Genomic DNA, 23,864 nt, shown 5'->3' on the forward strand with positions numbered 1-23,864 from the left:
TACAGTGCTTATCTCTGACTTTTGGATCAGGAATGATTATTTTTCTTGGGTTTTTGGTTTTGCTTGAAGCAGTTGTTCCTCTTTAAATTTAAATAAAGAGAATTGTTTTATATAAAAAGTGACCATTTATAATGAAGAATCCCTTTTTTCTAATAATCATCCCATATGGCTAAAAAAATCAAGTTAGTTTTTGGGAAGGGCTTGTGTTTCAATGGCTCTTTCTATCTACTTCCTAAAATATGTCCATTTTGCCTAGAACTTCCATGGAATGTGACATTATGGCAACAACGCAAAGTCTACAGAGGATAGAAACATGGAATCAAACGAGCAGTTCAGAGGAATCTGTGAAGACACCGCATCACTGAGAAGGAGTCTCAGACCATTCTCCTCATTTGTGAAAACACATTTTCCCATAGTTTCCATTTTCCAAATTCAGAAGAGAACAATTTAGAACCATGATTTTCCCCCCAGATTTTATAGCCTGTTATTGCAAAAGTTATTATGATACTCTTCAGAATTCTAAAAATTCTAAATGCAGTATATTTTAGTGTCATCATTTTTCTAAGCCCAAAAGAGGTATAAAATTATACAATAAAATAAATACATTATGCAATGCAATAATGAAAATAATACCTTCCTATATGCATGCATTTTACAAATGTTTACAAACATTTTCATATTTATTTCATTTTTTTATTAAAAAAATTCCCTATGACAAGGGAGGGAAAATCCAATTTCTTTTAATTTCACACTCAAGGAAAACAGTGGTCAGAAAGGTTGAATGATTTGCCCAAAGCACACAGATGACAAGCAGAGCCAGCTGCATAATTAGTGGGCGTAGCATAAAATGAAAAATTGGGTCCCTTGTCCAAAAAAGCAGAAAGTAAGTGCCATTAAAGATAGGTACTAAATAGTAAAACCTTTTGCTTTTTTCTGCAGTCTCTCCAGTTGACCCTAATGTTTGCTAGTCGATGCTGGAGATACTCAGGGTAAGTGTACACTGTCACAGGTGCCTGGAGACCCATCCTATGTGCAGCCTACCTGTAGCTTTGTTCTCTCTACTGCCAGTCTGCTGAATGTCCACTGCCTCAACCCATCATAGACATGCAACCTCCAAGGAGCTGCAACTTCATGCTGGTATGTGTTCAGTACCTGGATCCAGAAAGGATGAGAGCCCCTGTAGAATCACCTACAAATGTGCCTTTGCACTGTCAGTCCACGGGGGCACGGCCACTACTATGCCCTATGCCGTGATGCCACAAGGAGCGTAACCAAACTTCTCATCATCCATATTAAGGTCCCACTGGGGGCAGAGAGTGATATTTGGGGAGGGCAGGGAGAGAGAGGCCAGGCTGGGTCCAGGGGGGCAAGAGGGTTGGTAATGTGTGGCCAAGAACACATCTTAGGGAGGTAATTGGAGGTGGGGTCGCATGAGATCTGGTACTCTAAGCTCAGGAGACATGCTCTCTTGTCCCATCAGAATTTACTTAACAAAACATAAATTCAAAGATAAATTGTTAAGGATTTCAATGAGAGGGCCACAGAGTATTAAATCTCAAGCACAGGGCCCTTTGAATGTGGAACCCTGTGTGACTGCACTGGTCACAAGTGGCAAAGCAGGGACTACAACTTGAGTCTTTCAATTCATCACCAGTGCTAGCTAGATTGTTGAGTCCTAGCACGTGCCAACCATCTTGGATGTATTAACTCATTTTATTCTTATACCAGCTTATTCTGTAGGTACTATTTATTGTGCCATTTTGCAAATAAGGAAACAGGCCAAATATTACACAGTATTTAAGTGGCTGAACTTGAATCTGGGGAAGAGTCCCTATTCTTAGCTACTAGGATGCATTGCCCAAGAAATGTGAAGTTATTTAGCAACTGAAGAATTTTAAAACCCGGCATCCTTATTCTTGACTTTAGGAAAATCCATAATGGTTTTGTATTATATTCTATTCAGTGATATTTAAAAGTTCATCTTTACAATACATAAAAAGAGATTTTCCCCAAATCCTTGCAGCCATCCACATGGGATTGGATAATTATTGAATTTTACATTTTTTTTTCCTTTCTCCCTTCTGTAAAAGAATCAAAAAGTATGTTACCACTACCCCTCTCAGCCTTGGCAAGCAGGGTTCTGCATCCTCAAGAGCTGACACTTTACTAGTCCTCAGGGCAGAATTATGATTATTTATTGTTACTATTATTTTTAACTAAGACCTGGGGTCCTGAGTTAAAGAACTTAGTAGGCACAGCATGAGGAGGAGATTTGGAGCTCCAAAACCTAAAGCTATTGGATGAGGGTGTTTAGTTTAGTGTTCTGCCAGGAACAAGGGTCCAGCATCTACATTCCTCTCTCGTGACACCCTGAAGATATGCAGCTCTCCAGAGGGAAACAGGCAGTAAATATCTTGGTACTCATCTTCAGCCAAGACTCCCTCTGAACAAATTTTGGGATGACAGTAACAGAGCTCTGTGACAGTAAAGGAACTTGGCACTCAGCTTTTAAGATGACTAGTGTGGACAAGACCAGGACGCTTGTCTTGAATACTCCAGATGGTGTTAGGGTCTCACGGGACCACCTTGGGTGAGGGAAAGAGTCCCATGGAGGAGACTGAGGCAGGATTCGGGCTCAGCGCAGATTAAATGATAATGCAGAAATGTAAAAATATGTATATTTTTGTACCCCAAGTTCCTTAGTACACAAGTGATACAGGGGAGAAACATGAGGTCAGTTGCAGTACATACAAGCTCATATTGTGTTTGGCTTCAAGTTGGCCTCAACTTCTTGGTGTATCCTCTCAGAGATAAACCTACCGGACTGTGATTCCCACCTGGAAGAGGCAAAAGATGGGTTCCTTTGTTTTTCAGAGTTTTCCATCCCTCTCTGCATTTCTTTATCTATAAGAAAAAGCAAATACAATCACAGAATTGTATAAAAGCATCAGTAAAAAGAGAGGGGAAGGATGGGGGAAATTTGTATTTATGTTGCAGCAACTACATACCAGACACCTGAAATGCATTGTCTTTTTAATTCTCAAAAGATTTCTGAAATGTAGCTCTTTGTTATCATATGCAGAGATTAAAAACCTGAGGTTCAGAAAGATATAAAAGCTTGCCAGAGGTCATTTATGGAGGAGATGGTAGTGACAAATTCCTATCTGAGGCTGATGGATTTCAAAGACTATGTTCTTTCATCTGTTATAAAAAGAAAAACAACAATGAAACCAAAAAGGAGAAGAAACTCTCTCATGTGGTAAAGGTCTGAAATTCAGGGCAAGGCTGATGTGAAGGGCTTACCGGGCTGTTGTCAGGGAGGGAAGTTTGCGGTTTGATGGACTTGACATGCATTCTAGTATCTTACCAAGATGGCATCTCTGACTGATTCACCACACATAGTCTAATAGTCCTCCAAATCTATTGTGCATAGATTGTTCAGAAAGGCTATTACTAATTTCTTCCCCTTCGAAATGTGAATGCATGCACTTCTTACATGTAATAGTAACAACAGAATAAAGTAAAATCCAACTCACCTCAGACATTTAGTCCTGATCCGAGTCAGCCTAGTAACAATACACCTTAAAGATGCTCTTAAGGACACAAGGCAACAACCTGCCTGAAAACAATTTGAGAAATTAAGGAAACCAACATGTAAGACAGTAATAACCTTCTTTTTCAAGTCATTGCAATAATTCTAAAAGAGCAGACAGCTCTCAACTCAAAAGGCCATATATAAAATGGTGAGTCCTTCCCAAGTGACTAAGAAATGTGCATGTGAAAGAATTTTATGCAATTATGTTCAGGGAATATTAAGCCTTAATTAATGTATTGGTGATTTCAATAATAAAATGCCCAGTGTTGTCTAAGAACAAATGGAAAGCATTAAACCAATGGTTAGATTTATGGCTGAATAAATCAAGCATGTTGTCAAATTCATCAGGGAAATTCTCTCCACCTATATGTGTCCTTGGTTCTATAGAGCTCCCTCCCAAAATGCCAGACATTCTGTCAGTGACGCTCTGCACTCATGAATTGTGACTATTGCCATACATTTAAATTATAGATTGGGGGTTTTCTGGTGAGCCATGTGCCTGCAAAGTGACCTGAGGTACAGAATCCCTGGGTGTGCCTAATCTAGTCACTTGTGTGTATCTGTGCATGTGCTTCAGGGGTATCAGACTGGAGATGGGGTGGGAATATGAAGGCTGGGGTGCTGGGTTAGTGGAGGAGAGAAGCAGCTGCATTGAAACATATAAAAAACAAAGAGCCAAAAAAAAAAGATTTTTTTTTCTTATGAATATATTTAACGTGTTAAACAGATTCTGGCAATTTCCTGATGGCTCCAAAAGAAGCCTGATCTGAGATTTTCACAGAGAGTGTTCCAGGCTCTGAATCCTGTACTCGTGTATTGAGGCACATCTGCTACAGAGAGGAAGCAATGAATAATTAACTCGGCCTCCACATCACCGCCATAGATTACAGTCGTCTTGACTGCTGGACTGCCTTGCACAACATAAACCATTTAGAAAACTCGGTTACTCTCTTTCCTTTTAAATTTGTCTTGGTATCACTTACCATTTAAAAGGGTAAATCTTTCTGTAGTTTTAATTAAAGCATGTAAAATAATTTACATTGAAATCATATGTGCTTGGGTCTGTCAGAATTGATGCTTTAATAACATGCCATCCCTTTCTCCATTGCCCTGAAATCTGTTAAAATTACCACTAAACTAATTGGGAACAAAGTTGTCAAATGCATGCGGTTCTGACAGTTTGTCTTTCTGCAAACTGCCGACAGATTGCAAGTTACGCATGTGTTGAGCAGATGGGTAAGTTAAAAGGAACACCAAAAAAAAAAAAAAAAGCAATTTATTAAATCACCTGGAACCAGCAGCTCCAGTCCAAAAATAGTGAGAATGAAATAGAGCAGGAGCTGGGAGTCCTGGCACTAGAATGTACCAGAAGGTACCGGTTACAAAACAAGATAAACATTTGGAGATGCCTCAGCTGTGTTACAGAATAATGAGGAGTTATTTAACCCGATATAGATTACCAGCCAAAATTAATTTAGGGTGCAGCTTTTTTGGAAAATGGTTTCCAAAGTGATTACTTTAACCCTTTAATGTCTTCTCATTATCATGGGAGGGCATTCTCATAGGCACCAACACATATTCACATGCATATATGCACCCACACCTATGCACGCATAACACACTGGCATACCTGTACACATACAACCACATTCATCTACAGATGCACACATGCACATGTGTATATCCACATACCAACTTGTGTGTGTGCACACGTGTACATGCATACACGCGATCTTGGATGTATATATGCACACACCTGTGGGAAATATATGGACATGTACATCAAACTCTTTATCATATACCTATCTATATTTATCTACCTATCATCTGTCTATCTATCTATCTATCTATCTATCTATCCTCTACCATCTACCTATCTACTTATCTATGATTATGTCCATGAGAGATTGCTTATTTTCCATCACCTGAAGCAAGGTTCTGAGTAAGCCATGCATGCATGAGTTACCCAGCCTATAGCTGCTGTTAGCATAATTGCTTTTGTGTGTTCCACAGGGAAACTATCCGGGCGGGAGATTGGGAAGAGCTGAGGCAAGCACGGAGAGGTGGAGAGTAGGGGGAAGGGGAAGTGGAGCCTGATGGCTTCTTTTCAGTGGGGCTCTATACAGCTACTCTGTATGATCAGAACTTTTGAGATGTGTTCTTGGAAGACTCATGTGGCTTAGGAACCAACAAATAAAGAGGACATGCCTTAACTAATATTGGCCTCATTTAGGCAAACTGGGCCTTTATGAAATCATCAGTTCAGTTTTTAAAGGACAATAAATCTAAAATAAAGATACCTTCTGTCTCTACAGAAGCTACTGACAGACCCAGAGGCCCAGAAAAAATTAACTTTCTGTTCCTGGAACAGACCAATACAATTCACTGAAGGAGAATCTCTTGCTGGAAATGCAGGTGATCAGTAAAGAAGAGCCAAGAAGGGAGAGCATGCCCAGGTTTCTGAGAGCAGTGCAGTGGAATTCAGGTATTCCGTATTGGTGTTCTCCTTGGCTCATCCCCATATTGCTTTGCTTCCTGGGGATGTCGGCCACTCTCGTACTTTGGGCCACCATACAGTCTGATGACTTGCAAATCTGTATCTCTATCCCCAGTTATTTCTACTTGGAGTCAGTATCCTAATATTGAAATGCCTGTGGCAAATCACTGTGTGAACATTACTCAGGCCTCTCAAAGTCCACGGGTTCAAAATGGAATTTCTCAACGCCCTCCTCCCCAAACTTACTTCTTGTGTTCACTATGTTATTCACATCACTTTGCCCTTTATTATTCCAGGCTAGAAACCTGGAAATGATCCCTAAGTCACCTCTCTTCTTCACCAGCCATAACCAATCATCTCATTTCCCCAATTTTGACACACCAGTGTTCCTATAAATCTGTCCTTTCCACTCTGTCTGTAACAGAACATCTCCAGTTTAGGTTTTCCTCATCTGTTGTATGGATATGAATGTAGGTCTTCCTTTCTAAAGTTTCATGTCTCCTCTGATCCATTTTCCCTTTAGGTGCTAGGGTGACTTATCTAAAACTCAAATCAGACCATGTGACTCCACCTTGCTGTGCTGGACATTGTATGTGTGCCCCCAGGTCTGATCTCTGCCCTTCTCCACAGTTGCAGGATGCTGAGAGGCAGACCTTGTCCATCCACAGACTGGAAAGGTTGAATTCCTCTACTGAAGGACACAGCTCCTGTGGAGTTGCCTTCTCCTTCGTTTCTGGCTTCAGTTGGAGTGCTCTCCAGGAACTGGGGAGATCGTCCACCCTTTGTCCTTTAGAGCCCAAGGTGCCATAGGCGCCCCTCTGTTGCTTTACCCTGCATCGTTTGGGTCTCTTTGACCCTTCATTACACTTTCTTCAATTACATCTTTGTAGGTGCCATCTATTTCTTCCCAGGGTCCCTATTGATACATTCCCTCATTGTCAACAAAATTACGATTTCAAATTCATCATATGGCAAACAAGGCCTTTCAAATCTAGGCCTTAACAGCTTCTCCACTACCTTAGCCCTTGCCCTCACTAGCTTACCTGTTTGAGCTCCCCACATACACTGTACTGTCTCACACTTCTGTGCCTCTGCCCTCGTCCTCCCCTTGCATGAAAGGGCCTCTCAGCCCCCAGACCCTTCCCCACTCCCACCTCCATATTCTCTCTGGCTCTGGCTTCTTCTTCCTTAAAGAGGCAGCTCAGGTATCATGTCCTCCAGAAGACCTTGGTATCCCTACTGCCAGCTATGGTCAAAAGCTTTCCTAGCCTCACAAGGAACATTGACATATTAAAGGCTCAGGGAAGTTGCTTGTTAAGGAAACTTGTTTCTCTATTTTAACCCAGTTTTCCCCAAAGTTATTTGACGCCCTGAATTAATTTTCAGATCCTCTTTTCTTCCTTCCTTCCTCCTTCTTCTGTGCCTCCTCTTCTCCCCATCCTTCCTCCTCCTCCTCCTGCCTCCCCCTCCACTTCCCCTCTCCTCCTCCTCCCCCTCCCCCTCCACTTCCCCTCTCCTCCTCCTCCCCCCTCCCCCTCCACTTCCCCTCTCCTCCTCCTTCTCCCTCCCCCTCCTCTTCCTGTTTCTTTCTCTCTTTCTTCCTTTGGTAAACAATTTACTGGATTATCACATTTAACTTAATAATTTTATAAGGTAGATCCTATTATGACCATTTATAAGCTGAGGAAAGTGAGAACCAAGGAAGTTGAAAGTCTATTCAATGGTAAATCAGCTGGCAAGTGAAGGAGCCAAGATGTCAGTGCAGAGTTTCACTCTAGGATCTTTACCCTTAATGCTAGCATTGAAGGCAGGCTAGGTGTTAACTTATACTTACAGCTTATGTGTGAATAATTATATGTAATCTTCACATATAAATAGTAACAATTGTATAAGAGTTTCTCAAAAGTAAAGAGCCAGCCATTATGTTTTAATTTAATAGATTAGACTAAATTTAGTATTCTGCTTGCAAGCCAGGGTTAAATTCAGGAGCCCTCAGTGTGGTATTTAAGATCAAACAAGTTTAGTAATATTTGCTCAATAGTTCAGTCTTCCTTATAACCCTTTCTTACGTACAATTTGGGAATAAAAGTAATATTAAGGTCTCCAAAATAAGTATAGAAAAAATCAGTAACAAAACCTACATATTTTCCAACACAACTCAAAATATTTTGAACAGTGTGGGCCTCACCAGGAAGCTTCAATTGTCCTTGGAGACAAAGGCAAATTCACAGGCAGGAAAATGCAGCTATTCTGAGATCCTTGGAGGATCTTCTATTACTGTGAAGTTCATCATCATCAACTAAGCAGACAATTTTTGAGAGAATACACAATGAGCAGTGAGATAGGAAGGGGAAAGTTTTCAGCAAGTCAGATTAGTGGTTCCAATCCTCCAATACATCGATAGATATTATAGCCACTTATCATAATCTACTAATGTTTTAACTGCCATAAGATAAGCAATACAAAAGTGCTTGGGTAAACTGAAATGCAACATGCAATTGTAAGATTTTATTATGCTTATCCATTAGGGTAATATGCAGTTAAAAGTCTTCAATGTTTCCTAAGTAAGGGTAGACATCAGAATCACCAGAGAAGCTTTTTAAAAACACAGAAATCTGAAGTTTGCACTGGAAGGTTCTGATTCAGTAGTCCTGGAATGCGCCCTAGCTTATATTTACTGGAAAATCACCCTGGTTGCATCTGATGTCCATCCATCTGTTATACAGGATGGGCTATATTATGCAGCAGTAACAAAAACCCCGCCAAAATCTCAATGGCTCCATACTATAGAAGTTTATTTCTCATGCATGCCACACAGAAAGTGTAGATTAGCAGGAAAGTTAATCATCCTTGTCACTGAGGGATACACATTGCCTGAAACTTCATCTAGAGATATCCTACTAGGACCATAAGGATGGGGCAAATCATGGACTGGTTCTTAAAGCCTCTGCATGGAAGTAGCCCTTCTCACATTCCATGGCTTAAGCAAGTCACATGTCCACATTTAACTTTAAAATAGTGGAAAATTCTACTTCCACCCATGTGCTTGGAATGGGAGACACTTGGAAATATTTGTGAATAACATTAGTGGCTGCCAAAATCTCTGTTTGAGAATGATTGAGTTCAGTCTCTTTAGATTATAGGAAAAGAATAAAGCACAGAGAAATTAAGTGAATTTCCAAAATTGCACAGCTAGCTGATAGATCTTGAATTAATATAATGGTCTCCTTACTGCAACTATTTCTTTAAAATATTCCAACTAACTTAACCTACCTCTCTTATCATATGCTCGTCTCTTCATTCCTCCCTTTTGTCAGGAATTTTCAAAATCAGAAAAATTTCTTCCCTTAGCACATAACTTAGGGCTTGAGATTTATTTGATGGCAGTTTTAAATAAGATGTTTTTAACCCCACTTAGAAACAGTCCACTTTCATGATTTATTACAACTTTCTTTCCCTGGTTAATTAAACTCATTTCTTAGGAAATGACTCATGGCTAATCACGCTAAGAATAAAATTAGTTATATTGCCCTCTTTGTTATAAAAAGTGTGTAAATAACTTTTAAGGCAATTTTTCTAAAATCAAAAAAGCATGTAATAGTCCCCAATTCAGCAACATTATGTAAAATAGCAGACTCAGGGAGTAGTAAATCCAGATGCTGTCCTATTATTGCATGAAACAAGGCAGAAATTTACATTCCTTTATTATTAAACCAAGCTCTATCAATTGAATTTCTTTGTGGAAATACTGTATTTTGGAGGGTTAAAGTACCATTAAAAAAGTCCTAGACTAAAACCTGTTGTACAGTTTCTTTGCCCACTGGAGAGATATAAAACCATTACATTTAAGTATCATAATAGCTAGCATATGCTATTTCTTAGAAATGACACCACCATCTGGATTAAGGTCCACTGATGATTTCATACAATACTCCAGCTTTCTTCGGGTAGAGAGAGGCCAAACTGTTCCAACTTTAACTACCCTGCTGTACTAATGAAAAATAATAAAAGGTTACGCTTATGTTCGACCTACTTACTGGAGATCACATACTGCTTTATAAATAAATTATATAATTATCATAGTAGCTGGGAATACAGAAGGCAAGCCATTTGCCTGTGTTAAGAAAGTGAGTTAGGGCCCATATTCATCTCCCAATATTATCTTTCTAGCCAAGCAGATCGTGGATTTTCCTGGTTGCTAGAAGCACTGTTCTGCCATGCAAAGCCTACCTGCCTTGTGTTCAAATCCTGAGTCTCCTGTTTGCTCATTATGAGACTGTGGGTTTATCCCTGAATCTTTCTGTGCCTCAATTTCTTCAACTATAAAATGGGAATAAATCTATTTGTGGTAAATTTGTTAAGACACTTAAGGATTATAACTATAGACTCTCTAGCAAAATACCTCTTTTACACAGCCCACAGGCTAGGAAATCATGGCTATGATTATTATGATTATGATTATTTACTTTTCCTCTCTCTAGTCATCTTTATTTCCTTCAACCTAGGAACAGAGAAGCAAAATGAGAGATTAAGACCAAGGATGGGACCAGGATGTGGAAGGAGGAGTCAAACTGCAAGTATGATAAGCAAAAACCATATTACACATTATGTGCCTGTTCCCAGAATGGCTTTCTAATGTGGCAGAATCATCAGACAATAAAAATACACGGCTGTGTATAAAGCAATAGCAATGATGGTTTGTTTCCTTATAAGCCACCCTCATGGCTGGCTGGCCGTGAAGGTCATATGGTGAACTCTCACTGATAAAACCAGTTTAATCTTTTAGACTCACTGAGGTCATTAAATACATGAGTGAGTAAGGGTGGGGAGTTGTGGTGGGGAAGGTAAAAGAGGGAAAGAAGGAAACCCTCTCACCTGACTGCTTCTAGCCCCTTGCCTATTGTCATGCACACAGCAAACCTTCTGGGCCAATCCATCTGACTGGCTGTGCAGGGGATGGGGCAGCCTGGATAATTGATGGACTCAATCTGACCAGGCACAGGTGGCACGGAGACAGCATACAGCAGCTTCTCGGGTTTGCCAGTGCCATCTGTTGCCATAAGAACATCTGTCGTCAAGGTCACCCTGTCACCCTCTGTTAAAGTTACAGGTTTGGTGAGTAGGATAATGTCACCTAAGAAGAAGGGAATGTATGTTGGGGGCTGGGAGGGAAGAGAAAGGATACACAAAGACAACAGGAAATCTTGTGTTTTTTTTTTTAATTGTGAAGAATGAATAATAACAATGGGAAGAATTACTGAGTAAGAAAAATGAGAAAAAGTACACATACTTTTAAAGAAGAACTTCTTTGGAAAAGGTTTGCCAAAAGATTATTGTCATTGTTCTCTCTAGCTAAAACATTAGCTCATTTTATAGAGTAAGAACATTTTTACCACAGGCATGACACGCATTTGTAAAATAGATGATATATAATTACAGGATCTCCTTGTAAAGACAAATACTCCTTCCAGTTTGCTAACTCTAAAAACCAATTTTTGATATGCTCCTTTTGTATAAATACATTTAATTAAACATCTGTGTGTGTGTGTGTGTGTGTGTGTGTGTGTGTGTGTGTGTATTCACAGCATGTTCAGGGAGGGAGCAGAGTGGAAGGGGGTGTTGCATTTATCAAAGTATTTAACTGGCATTTGAGCTTTGCTCTGCTGCCAGAGAGAATGACCCATTTGTTAATAAAGAACAATTAAGTTAATAGACTCAAATGAGCTGATGGACAAAGTACTGTAATGAAGCAAATGCAATATTGGATTTTTAAGCAGCGAGTATTACATGTGGCCGGACTTCCAGCAGCAACGGTTCAGCTTTCCCTCCCTATGTTTGTTGCTGAAGCTTTTTAAAGCAATTTCACCCAGTGGCAAAGAAACATCATTCCCATCTGTTTAGGAAGTGCGGCTTTACTTCTTGGACCAATATTGCTGGCACCATGGGCTTTCAGGGACTTCATGATTGCCATTGCATGGTGAGATGGGAGGGGGGAGATAATCTGCCCGATTTTATGAAATATACTCACATCTGCCCTGTCAAACCCAAAGGGCAGTAAAGGGAAACAAAATGGTTTTTCAGCAAAAGAGGGGGCAGGGGAAGGAAGTGGACAAAAGAGCAGATGAACTCTAGTTTTATCTGTACCTTTTAGCCTGGTCACCAAACACCATACAGAACATTAAAATGGGGCTCTTGGAAAGAAACACATTTATAGCCAACTGCAATTTTAATTGTTGATTGTGTAGAGAGTATACAGAATTCAGCTTGTTCCCTGACTCAGTTGTTTCAGGTTTTGATGGTAGGAACAGAATGATTGTCTGGCAGTGATGAAGGGTAGTTTTGCCTCTACTCTTTCCTCCAGTTTGGGCCATGAGGAGAAAGTCTCTTTCATCATCTCTTCTTGATCCTCTGTTCTAGTCTAATAAGACAGGTAATGAGAGCGCAGACCAAAAATTCAAAGAAGGGAGTCATAAACATTGATTTCTATGCTCTGGATTTCACAATTATTTAGGGACATATACTTGAATTTATACTCCAAAACAAACTAAGGCTCAATTATTTGGCTTCATAAGGTTCACAAAGTTATTTTTCCTTATTAGTAAAGTCCTTTTAGTGCCAGAGCTCTTTAATGTGATCACATTAATTTCAAGGAGACTCTTCCCTAAGTTACGATGTAGTTGATGGATTTGGACTTCTAACGGGCCACATGATCCTAGGAAAGCCACTTAACATCTCTTGGAAATTCTGCACCAAACTGCCCATCCAAATCTAGATTCTGTAAGAGCAGCTGAGTTGCATATATCTTGCTCCTTGCAGCCCATAAAAGCAAACCGTATTCCCGGATTTCTCCCTTGATCCCACTGTTTTAGCTCATTCTTCCAGCTCTGTGCCTTAGTTCTGTACCCTAAGTTTGACAGTTGTCTCTGGTCTCTCTAGATCTGTCAATCCAAGCAGGATACTTCCCAGGACTTTGTACCCTGTTAATGTAGCATATTGGGGAAACAAATGAGTATTGTGTTCTGGTGTATAGGCTTTAAAGTCACTGTGAGCAGTTGGTCACTTACCAGCTGAATGACCTTAGGGGAGTTTCTTAACCTTCCCAGCCTTGAATTGCTCACCTGTAAAATAAGATTTTAAGTGATAATTATCAAGTAGAATTCCTGAGTAGTAAATGCCTGACATAATGCCTGACATATAGCAAGTGGCAAATAAATGGTAGGTATTAATATTATCAGTCTTTAGCTTAAAGTATTATTCATAGAGCTCAATGTCATGATTTCTGGGATATAAGTATTTTGAACTCCTGACCTAACCCCAGAAACTTCCTCTCATGTGGTTCTTTCCCCAGAGCAAGAGTTAGGCTAAGCTTGGTTTCCTAATACGTTGTGGTTGACTCAAAGAAGTCTATCTTTACATTTCTAAGTCTGGAATATGTGGGAAATGTTCGCCCTCAGTGTTCTCAGCCTATATTCTAATGTGCCCAAAGACGTCCGCAGAAGGGATATGCTTCATTGTGGGAGGAAAAGACTGCAAAACAGAGCTGTTTGGTTTTCGGACAATAGATCATCTGAAATATTGTCCTCTGGCTAAAAGATTTCAGATCTACTGGATTTGATGGTCCCCAAGACTAATATCCAGCATTAATATCCTAACTTGTAGACTGTGACTAAATATATTTCACACTAACCAATCAGAGGCAGCAAACATATTATAATAAATAATCATACCTTATTACTCCTTTGATAATTCAAGGAGTTCATTAGGAGGAACACAGGAGTTTTGAAGTGCTGTGAGGAAAGGACTTCAGGCTACACTGGGCTTTTTTCTTCTCTTTTTACTGAAGTAAACAACCTCAGATTGTGTATGTCTTTGAATGTTCAAGTCAGTCAGGTGTTTGCTTCCTTTTTGCCATCTTCCTTGCTTCTTTTAATTTGCTGCTTCTAGTGTGCTGTCAAATGAAACTCAATGATTAAGTGTGTTACTTGTATGACATTGAGAGTAATGACACTGTGAATGAGGACTCCAAGACCTATTCTTTATTAGATAACTGCATGGATTTTGTCAATTGGCTGCACAGTGGCTAGGTAAGGGACTCATTTTTCTGGGTTTAGGCTTTGTTCTCCACAGGGTGGATGGGCTGATAAATATTTAATACCAGTTGGGAGTGGAAGAGCCCCAATTTGTAGAATTTGCTGATTTCTGTGGTGTAAATGATTCTTCCATGTCTACCATTGTGGTGCTACTGAATGTAGACTTTGTTATACATGAAATCGGGAAGAAGTAAGCACAAACTGGCCTACTCCAGCACACTACTGTACTGAAGACACAGGAGACTTTTGTAAAGTAACTTGCTATTCTGCTAACATTAGCGTTCATCAGCATACTTAACACTCTTTGAAATGTGGGATCTCAAAAAGACCAAGCCCACTGTAGTAGTCCTAGTTGGTGGTTATTTCTTCTGCAGAGATTTGCTTCTTTTTAAATTTAACATTTATTGATAGCTTATAGGTGTTAGACACTGTGCTGAACACTTTATGTGAATCCACTCATTCAATCATGTAATAATCCTCTGAGGCAAGGACTAGGATTAGCCACATTTCAAAAAAGAAGAAATTGAGACTTAGAATGGTTGAGTAACTTACTGAAGTTCCCACAGGTAGTTAGAGACAGAACAGGTATTCAGATCCAGGTACTCTGGCTCAAAACCCCACATATCAATTGGGAACCAACTTTATAAATAACAGCACATTTGACTTATGACTGTTTCTAACAGATATGTGTACAGTTCATTGATGGTTATCTATCCATTCTTAGACATGGTTTCAACATGTAACTTTTAGTGATCTCTTAGTATGGTCCATGAAAAATGCCATAGGTAAATTTATTTTTGGCAAAGAAAAAAAAGGAGAGAGATGTAAATATTAAAAACTTCAAGCTATACTACAAAGCTGTGATCATCAAGACAGTATGGTATTGGCACAAAAACAGACACATAGATGAATGGAACAGAATAGAGAGCCCAGAAATGGACCCTCAACTCTAATGATCAACTAATCTTCGACAAAGCAAGAAAGAATATCCAATGGAAAAAAGACAAGTCTCTTCAATAAATGGTGCTGGGAAAATTGAACAGCCACATGAAGAAGAATGAAACTGGACCATTCTCTTACACCATACACAAAGATAAACTCAAAATGGATGAAAGACCTCAATGTGAGACTGGAATGCATCAAAATCCTAGAGGAGAACACAGGCAGTAGTAACTTCTTCAACCTCGGCTGCAGCAACTTCTTGCAGGACACATCTCTAAACACAAGGAAAACAAAAGTAAAAATGAACTATTGGGACTTCATCAAGATAAAAAGCTTCTGCATGGCAAAGGAAAGAGTCAGCAAAACTAAAAGGTAACCTATGGAATGAGAGAAGATATTTGCAAATGACATATCAGATAAAGGGCTCGTATCCAAGATCTATAAAGAACTTATCAAACTCAACACTCCCCCCCAAAACAAATAAACCAGTCAAGAAATGAGCAGAAGACATGAACAGACACTTCTCCAAAGAAGTGCATGCAAAAATGCTCCACGTCACTAGCCATCAGGGAAATACTAATCAAAACCACAATGAGATACCACCTCACACCAGTCAGAATGGCTAAAATAAATAAGACAGGGAACAATAAATGTTGGCAAGGATGTGGAGAAAGGAGAACCCTCTTACAGTGTTGGTGAGAAAGCAAGCTGGTATAGCCACTTTGGAAAACAGTATGAAGGTTCCTCAAGAAGTTAAAAATAGAGCTACCCTATGACCCAGCAATTGCAGTACTAGGTATTTACCCCAAAGATACAGATGTAGTGTAAAGAAGGGGCACATGCACCCCAATGTTAATAGCAGCAATGTCCACAACAGCCAAACTGCGGAAGGAGCTGAGATGTCCTTTAACACATGAATGGATAAAGAAGATGTGTTTCATCTTCTTTGAGATACCACCTCACACCAGTCAGAATGGCTAAAATAAATAAGACAGGGAACAATAAATGTTGGCAAGGATGTGGAGAAAGGAGAACCCTCTTACAGTGTTGGTGAGAAAGCAAGCTGGTATAGCCACTTTGGAAAACAGTATGAAGGTTCCTCAAGAAGTTAAAAATAGAGCTACCCTATGACCCAGCAATTGCAGTACTAGGTATTTACCCCAAAGATACAGATGTAGTGTAAAGAAGGGGCACATGCACCCCAATGTTAATAGCAGCAATGTCCACAACAGCCAAACTGCGGAAGGAGCTGAGATGTCCTTTAACACATGAATGGATAAAGAAGATGTGTTTCATATATAGTGGAATATTACTCAGCCATCAGAAAGGATTAATACCTGCCATTTATATCAATGTGGATGGAACTGGAGGGTATTGTGCTAAGTGAAATAAGTCAAGCAGAGAAAGACAATTATCATATGGTTTCACTCATATGTGAACTATAAGAAATAGCGCAGAGGATCATAGGGGAGGGGTGGGAAAAGTGAACAGGAAGAAATCAGAGAGAGAGACAAACTGTGAGAGACTCTTGACTCTGGGAAACAAACTGAGGGTTGCAGAAAGGGAGGTGGGTGGGGGGATGGTGTGACCGGGTAATGGGCACTAGGGAGTACACGTGATGTGATGTAAGGAGCACTGGGGTTATATGCAACTAATGAATCATTGAACACTAATCAAAAACTAATGACGTACTATATGTTGGCTACTTGAATTAAAAAAATAAAAATGCTTCTATCTTCATGAAGGAAAAAAACCTTTATATATTGTATGTTGATCCTTTCAACTGTCTCCTCCTATGTTCCCTCCACTTTTTTATTGAAATTGCAGTCTCAATTATTATACAAGTTACACAGAATGTTCAGCCTATGTCAGTGGATATTATTGTGAAAAATAAAAAAAAGAGAAAATGAAAGTCTGATCATTTTTATCAGTATTTTTTTAATTCAAAAGCACCATAACAGAATATTGGTCTACCAATAATATTCCAGCGACCATCACAGCCATATAATGTAAGCAACCATAAATGCAATGTCACATTATAGAGGGCTTCTAATTTAATTGAGTTTAAAGTAGGACAAAGTCAGTCATTTATATATCTCTGCATAGATTATACTTACAATTACTTCCCAGAAAATAAAAACAAAGCATAATACTCAGAAGGATGACCAACACTTTTTAAAGATGAAAATATTGCCCCCAATGACTTATTTCAATGGGAATCCACTGGAATGAAAAACAAAACAAAACAAAACAATGAAACTGATCATTATTTATATAATCAGTGGATCTGGATGAGTCTAAGTTGATATTCAACAAATCAATTCCCTTTAATGGTGGCTGAGTGAAATGTTTGTTTTTTGCTTAACACAGTTCTCCCTTGCAATGATTCTCCGTCATCTGCTCTTCCCACATACCAAGGAAACAAATAAAAACTGGGTTAGAGTAGATTTTTTCTGTGTGTACCACAGCCATTTTTAAATAAAAATGAGGGGGGGGGCGTGTCTGTATGTATGTGCTGGCATCACTTTTGTAGATGAAAATAGAAGAACTCTAACCTCAGAAGCACATGCCAGTTAGCAGGGTTGGAGAAAGTTCAGGTGCTGAGGGAATATACCCTTTCCCTCTTACCCCACCTGCAATTAAAAACAGGTAACCCTATAATCTGCTTCTGGTAGTCTCACGCTAATTACACTTTGACAAAATTTAGGCAATGCTCAATTACAGAAAATTAACATATACATTTCTCTACATGTACTTGGGGAAAGGAAGAGAGAAAGCCACATGCAAAATCTTTCCAAAAGCTCAGCCAGACCTCATTCATATCCACATACTTCATGTCACATTAACTCACCCAGCCTGACACCCAGAGCTACACCCTCCAGCTGACTGGCAAGGTTAGGCTTTAGGTTTTTAATAACCTTCTCATACATATAGGCCTATATATCCAGGATCTATGAAGTACACAGATGATTATTTAGGATTAATGGATCATCCAAAGTGCCAGTTGGCACGTTTTGAGAAAAAAGTGTAACAAATGCAGCTGTTTACTAATAAATAAAGCCTCAGCTGTAAGAGAAATAAATTAGATGCATTTAATTGGTAGGCTGCAAACCTCCCCTCTTTATTACAATGCCGCTTCTTGTTATTTTATGATGTCAGAGTAGATGGCAGACTGACAAAGTGTTTATGAGTCACAGTTTGCAGATGGCACTCTTGGTTCTCAGCAGCTATGAGCACAAGTAGCATGAGGCCTCAATAGCGGATTTTGCCAAAGACGACCCCCTGAGAATTAACTGTCTCCATTTCTCTTGTGCCAATCTCTCCCTGGCAGAACTCTCCTTCACAAACCCACCTTCCATCAATTGTGGCTGCCTTGGCCGGGAATTAAAGAGAGCTCACACCCAAGAATGATGATCTCTGTCATTGCATCTCCAGGTGATCTCCAGGTGATCTCTGTCATTGCAGAGAGGGTCTGTGCAGTGAGTCTCAGAGAAGCTTTCCCACAATTTCTTACAGGGGAAGATGACCAAGGATCCTGCAAAACACGAACCCCTCCCTCCTACTCACTTGGCTCTCCACGCCTGCCCGCCCTCCCTCCAGCTGACAGGAGTGATTTCCTGTCTCTCGAGCACAGCATAAGGTCCCTGCACTTGGGATTCGGAGCTCCCCTAACTAATGACAGCTTTGTCATCATACAGCTGGGGATGGAGGGGGAGGGGTCACCCCTGCCCATGGAGCTGAAGCTTCACAGCTTCTGTACTCCCCGCATTCCCCCTGGTCACTAGTCACTTCTATGGCTGGGAAACAGCACACAGGAGACATGCAGTCATAATTGTCAACAGATTTGTACATTTTTGTCACTAGTTATACTCATAATGGAGTTTTATTCTAATGGGCTTTTTCATTAGAAAAAAAAAACAACCCTTTGGAGAGAAGAGAGTATATTCTGAACACATCTTAATAGTAATGATAAGGTTAATGATAATAGCAGTCATAATATTAATATCAGGAGCTACCATGTATTGAGTATTTACTGTGGGATAGACTAAAATCACTTCCCTCAGGATTATACAGATTATTTTATGGCACTTTAAAATGCATCCACACCAGTCCCTCTTTGTCTCTTGTTTCCTTTTACTACCTTCCAGCGTTGTCATGTGAGCCCTGGCCATGTGTCCAGGAGGACCCTGAGAGAAATCCCTAGATCACTGCCACCTCGTTTCCTCTTTCCCACTGTGTCTGATGGGGACCCAGTGGGGGAGGGGGTCTGATCTCTCCAGCTGTCTCATGAAGTTTGAACATTTAAAAATGGTTGCTGAGGTCAAGCTGGACGAGGTAGAGAAAGCACACAAACAAAAATAAATGTTGTTGGTTGGCTGGTTGGTCTCAAAGCAGTTTTGGAAACCTTAGGTGGGAAAGGAGTCAAACTCAGATTTTTCACTTTAGATAAAGCCTCCTATCTCCTCCCAAGGGATTTATTTAAAATAAGGGGAAAGTCCTCTCTATTACATAATACATGTGTGCATTCCTCTACGATCAAGCACAAGGCAAACATTTCTGCTCTCACCACATCATCCTGAAGTTTCTAATCAGCACAAGGTAATGCATGAAGATATACATACATACATAATAGACAAATAAATAAAATTGGAGGCAACCAGATTGAAAGAGAAATTGTAAAACTGTCTTTATTTGCAAAGACATGATCCTTTATGTAGAAAATCCTAAGGAATCTATAAAAAAAAAAACTAGTAAATGAATTCAGGATGATCACAACATACAAAATCAATATACAAAAAACAATTATGTATCTATATGCTAACAATGAACAGTCTGAAAATGAAATTAAGAAAACAATTACAATTACAAAACAATTACAATGGCATCACAAAGAACAAAATACTTAGGAACATATTTAGCAAAAGATGTGTCAGGCTTGTACACTGCAAACTACAAAACTGTTGAAGAAAATTGAAGATCTAAATAAAGTGAGATATGTTCATGGATTGGCATTTTCAATATTGCCAATTAGCAATTTTCCTCAAATTCATCTACAGGTTCAATTTAATTCCCAGCAAAACCCTTGAAGTGTTTTGCTTTGTTTTTTTTCCCCAGAACTTGACAAGCTGATTATAAAATTTATATGGAAATGCAAAGGACCCAGAATAACCAAAACAATTCTATTTTTTTTATTTTTTTATTGTTATGTTAATCACCATACATTACATCATTAGTTTTTGATGTAGTGTTCCATGATTCATTGTTTGTGCATAACACCCAGTGCTCCACGCAGAATGTGCCCTCTTTAATACCCATCACCAGGCTAACCCATCCCCCCACCCCCCTCCCCTCTAGAACCCTCAGTTTGTTTTTCAGAGTCCATCGTCTCTCATGGTTCATCTCCCCCTCCAACTGACTCCCCTTCATTCTTCCCCTCCTGCTATCTTCTTCTTTTTCTTTTTTCTTAACATATGTTGCATTATTTGTTTCGAAGTACAGATCGATCTGTGATTCAACAGTCTTGCACACTTCACAGCGCTCACCATAGCACATACCCTCCCCAATGCCTATCACCCAGCCACCCCATCCCTCCCACCCTCCCACCACTCCAGTAACCCTCAGTTTGTTTCCTGAGATTAAGAATTCCTTCTATCAGTGAGGTCATATGATACATGTCTTTCTCTGATTGACTTATTTCACTCAGCATAACACCCTCCAGTTCCATCCACGTCGTTGCAAATGGCAAGATCTCATTCCTTTTGAAGGCTGCATAATATTCCATTGTGTGTATATACCACTTCTTCTTTATCCATTCATCTGTCGATGGACATCTTGGCTCTTTCCACAGTTTGGCTATTGTGGACATTGTTGCTATAAACATTGGGGTGCACGTACCCCTTCGGATCCCTACATTTGTATCTTTGGGGTAAATACCCAGTAGTGCAATTGCTGGATCGTAGGGTAGCTCTATTTTCAACTGTTTGAGGAACCTCCATACTGTTTTCCAGAGGGGTTGCACCAGCTTGCATTCTCACCAACAGTGTAGGAGGGTTCCCCTTTCTCCACATTCCCGCCAACATCTGTCGTTTCCTGACTTGTTAATTTTAGCCATTCTGACTGGTGTGAGGTGGTATCTCCTTGAGGTTTTGATTTGGATTTCCCTGATGCCGAGTGATGTTGAGCACTTTTTCATGTGTCTGTTGGCCATTTGGATGTCTTCTTAACCAAAACAATTTTAAACAAGAAGAACAAAGTTGGACAACTTACACTTTCCAATTACAAGATTTACTGTAAAACTACAGTAATCAAGACCATGTGGTATTGGAGTAAGATTAGATATATATAGATCAATGAAACAGAATTTAGAGTTTAGGATCACAACCTTATATTTATGGTTAATTAATTTTTGACAGAGATGGCAAGGCAATTCTATAATCTTTTCAGCAATTGGTACAGAGTCACTTGGATATACACATGCAAAAAGATTAATTTAGATGCTTACGTTGAACCATAAGAAAATGAACTCAAAATGGATCATAGGCCTAAATGGGAGAACTGAAACTATAAGACTTCTAAAAGCAAACAGGAAGATTAGAGTGGCTTGTGAAGGAGAGTTTTCCTGAGGAGGAAACACTAACAGAAAGTAGATCGAAATGAAGGAATAAGCTACAGAGGTTCTGGGGGAAGAATATTCCATACTCCAGGCAGGTGGAATAGCAGTTGCAGATGCCAAGAGGTGAGAGTAAATTATGTATTTTTAGGAAGTAAGGAGACAAGTATGAAGATCTCTTAGAACATGAAAAGTACTACATTAAGAAACAACAAATTGGACTTAAAATGAAATGCTTCTGATCTTGGAAAGGTACCATTAAGAAAATGAAGCATTAAGGGGCACCTGGATGTCTCAGTTAAGTGTGTTCCTTTGGCTCAGGTCACGATCCCGGGGTCCTGGGATTGTGCAGTGTAGGACTCCCTGCTTAGTGGGGAACCTGCTTCTTCCTCTCCCTTTGCCCCTCCCCCTGCTTATGCTCTCTGTCTCTCTCTCTCTCAAATAAATAAATAAATAAACAAACAAAATCTTTAAAAAAATGAAATGTTAAGCTGCAGACTGGAAGAGAATATTTTCAAATCTCATATTTGACAAACACCTTGCACCAGAAAATAGAAAGAGCCCCAACAGCATAATAATCTACAAATAAAAAATGAGTAAAAGATTTAAACAGACATATAACAAAAGAAGATGTATGGGTGGCCAATAGTTATATACAAGATGCTCAATGTCACTAGTTATCAGGGAAATGCAAATTCAGGTATGAAGAGAGACCAATTATATACCCACTAAAATGGCCATAATTAAAATGAATGACAAAACTAAGTGTTATAAAAGATTTAGTGCAACTGGAAATTTCATGGATTGGTGTTGAGAGTGTAAAATGTTGTAAGTACTTTGGAAAAAAGTTCAGCATTTTTTTAAAATAAAAACTATTTTTATTGCACTACTATTTGTCCAAGCCATTCTAAAATTAACTAGTTTCTAAAGAGAAATACAAATATTTTGCTCACAAAAACACTTGAACACAAATGTTCATAGCAGTTTTATTCATAATAACTTCAAACTAAAAATATTCCAAATATATTCATCAGACAAATGGGTAAAAATTAATTGTCTATTCATACACTAGAATATTACTCAGCAATGAAAAGGAACAAGCTGCTGATTCATGCAACAACATAAATGATTCTCCAAAACATTATGCTGAGCAAAAGAATTCAGAGCATATACATTATGCTTCCATTTATATGAAATTGTAGAGTAAGCAAACTGATTTATAGTGACAGCAGATCAGTGGTTGCCTAGGGTTTGAGGGAGAGGAATTGAGTACAAAGTGTCTTAAAAGCATTTATAAGGATGATGATATAAATGTTCTGTATCTTGGTGTTCAAGTGGTTACATGGGATTTTTCATTTGTCAAATCTCATCAATCTGTACACTTAAATTGGTAGTATTTATTGTTTTTAAATTATACCTCTATAAAGTTGATTTAAAAATAAAGTTAAAAATTACCAGTATTGACACAAGAAGTTATAAATCTGAAATAATGAGAAATCTTAAACTCCTAAGACACTAAACATATTTTTTTAAAATTATATTCCTAATAAACATTCAATGATTAAATATTTCCCAGATGATATAAAATTTCAAGATCAAATAAAAAGATAAAAAAAATTACCAACTTGTTTTATGAGCCTAGTAAAATCCAGATACCAAAAATGAATAAAAATAGATAAAAGGAAAAAAAAAATAGGTCAAACTTCCTGTGAACATAGGTAAAATAATCCTGAACAAAATATTAGGATATCAAATCAAGCAGTTTACTAATACTAACAACAGCATCAGCAATTAGGGTTTATCATAAAAATGCAAGAATTGTTCACATCTTAATTTTTTTAAAATGTAACTCACTTTGGGATACAAACACACTGATTCAAAGGGGCACAAGCACCCCAATGTTTATAACAGTATTATCAACAATAGCCAAATTATGGAAAGAGCCCAAGTGTCCATCAACTTATGAATGGATAAAGAAGGTGTAGTATATATACTCAATGGCATATTACTCAGCCTTACAAAATAAATGAAATCTTGCCATTTGCAATGATGTGGGTGGAGCTAGAGAATATAATTCTAAGTGAAATAAGTCAGAGAAAGACAAATACCATATGACTTCACACATATGTG

Source organism: Zalophus californianus, chromosome 4, assembly GCF_009762305.2.
Source record: "Zalophus californianus isolate mZalCal1 chromosome 4, mZalCal1.pri.v2, whole genome shotgun sequence".
Taxonomy (NCBI): Eukaryota; Metazoa; Chordata; class Mammalia; order Carnivora; family Otariidae; genus Zalophus; species Zalophus californianus.